Raw genomic sequence first — 2500 nt, 5'->3', positions numbered from 1 at the left:
TCATGACTCTCCCTATTACGAAGAGCAAAGCTTCCCAACATTACAGACTGACATCTTACACTTTCAGTCCAGAGGAAACATCCTCATCTGCGGAGACTTAAACGCCAGAACAGGGCGAGAAATTGATTATGTAAATATTGTAGATAATGACCACATCCCCAATGACACCACGTTTCATCCCTCATCTAATATCACACCGAGAAACAGCTATGATACTTCAGTGAACATTAGTGGAAAACAAATGTTGAAACTCTGTAAAGGTTTAGGATTATACATCATTAACGGCAGAACTCGTGGAGATACATTAGGTAGATTCACTTACTGCTCCAGATTAGGAGCCAGTGTGGTTGATTATTCAATAACAGATATTGATCAAAGTTTTATCAATGCCTTCACAGTCAGACCTCAGCTCCCGATGTCCGATCACTGCCAAACTGTGCTTTATCTGAAAGCCCCATGTCAAATAACCAAAACTGCTCCACCTGAAGCTGAAAAACTGTTTCCTCTGAAACAGAAACTCAAGTGGAATCAATCCAACTCAGAACAATTCAAAGAAAATATGAACAATCCGACTATATTAAAAATGCTAGATGACTTTATGTCCACTGATTTCACTTTAGATATTAATGGAATAAATTTAGCAACAAAAAACTTAAATAACATATTCGTAACATTGATAACTCTATCTAATATTAAACAGCAAACCAAACATAGAACCAATGGACAGAGAAAGAGAAAGGATGTCTGGTTTGATGATGAATGTGCCGGTCTCAGAAAAGAACTCAGGAGACTTTCCAATAAAAAGCACAAAGATCCGTCCAGCCAGACATTACGGCTTTCTTACTCCGACTGTCTGCAAAAGTACAAAACACTGCTGTGGAAAAAAAGAGAAAAATATTTTCAAACTAAAATTGAAGAAATTGACGATTCAATAGATCAAAACACTTTCTGGAACCTATATAAAAAACTCCAAAAACCCAAATTAGAGATTTCACTCCAGAATGGCACAATTTGGAAATCTTACTTTGAAAATCTGTATCAAAAAATTGAACCGACCGACCTCAACCAACCTCAGAGTAAAATAAAGAAAACACTAGAAGACATGGAAAAAACTATTAAGAATTATCAAAATCCATTAGATAAATCAATAACAATATCTGAAATATTAGAACATATTAAAAATCTTAAATTAAAGAAAGCATGTGGACAAGATCACATTAATAATGAAATGCTTAAACTCAGCAGTCCCAGCATGATTCAAACAATAGGCAAATGATTTAATCTGGTGTTCTGGTCCGGACACTTCCCTGAGATCTGGTCTGAGGGACTCATCACCCCCATATTTAAGAGCGGCGATCGATTCGACCCCAATAACTACCGCGGGATAAGTGTGGGCAGTGTGTTGGGGAAACTGTTCTGCAGTATCATACACACACGCATCGTCTCACACATCTCAGCACACAACATCTTAAATAAAGCACAGATTGGCTTTTTACCAAAACATCGCACATCCGACCACATCTACTCTCTCCACACTCTAATCAACAAGAACATCAACCACAAACAAAGGAAAATATTTGCATGTTTTGTAGACTTTAAAAAAGCATTTGATTCAATTTGGCATGATGGTCTACTGTACAAAATCCTACAAATTGGCATTGGCGGAAAAACATTTGACATTATTAAATCTCTGTACACCAACAGCAAAAGTGCGGTGAAGATGGGTAACCGCAGAACCGCGTTCTTCCAGCAGGGCCGTGGAGTGAGGCAGGGCTGCAGTCTGAGCCCAACTCTATTCAACATCTACATCAATGACCTGGCGTCAGCGCTGGAGAGCTCTACTGTGCCCGGCCTCACTCTACAGGGGTCAGAGGTCAGATGACCTGGCCCTGCTGTCCCGCACACCTGAGGGCCTTCAGCAGAGCCTGTCCCTGCTGGAACAATACTGTCACGACTGGGCCCTGACCGTCAATCTGGACAAAACCAGAGTCATGGTGTTCCAGAAGAAAGCCAGATCTCAGGGACACAAACACCAGTTCCTGTATAAAGGCCAGGTCCTGCAGCACAGCTCTAGCTACAGCTATCTGGGCATCGACATCAGCGCTTCGGGACGCTTCGGTCTGGCTGTGAAAACACTCGGTGAAAAGGCTCGGAGGGCTTTCTATGCTATAAAGTCACGATGTGGACACTTAAAATTACCCATTAAAACCTGGATAAAATTATATAATTCAATAATAAAACCAATTCTTTTATATGGATGTGAAATTTGGGGACCAGTACTAAATTTTAAAAATTGGGATAAAACATCAGTAGAAAAATTACAATTGGAAATTGGCAAAAATATTCTGGGGGTTCACAGAAACACGTCCACTGCGGCCTGCAGGGCTGAGCTGGGCCTGTACCCGCTGAACATGGAGATCCAGAAGAGATGTGTTCAGTTCTGGCATCACCTCCATCAGTCTGACCCAGAGTCAGTGCAATATAAAGCCCTCCTCGCCAA

This window comes from Carassius carassius, chromosome 33 (genome assembly GCF_963082965.1).
Source record: "Carassius carassius chromosome 33, fCarCar2.1, whole genome shotgun sequence".
Lineage (NCBI taxonomy): Eukaryota > Metazoa > Chordata > Actinopteri > Cypriniformes > Cyprinidae > Carassius > Carassius carassius.
The sequence above is the reverse complement of the archived record's forward strand: the minus strand, read 5'-3'. Positions refer to the sequence as shown.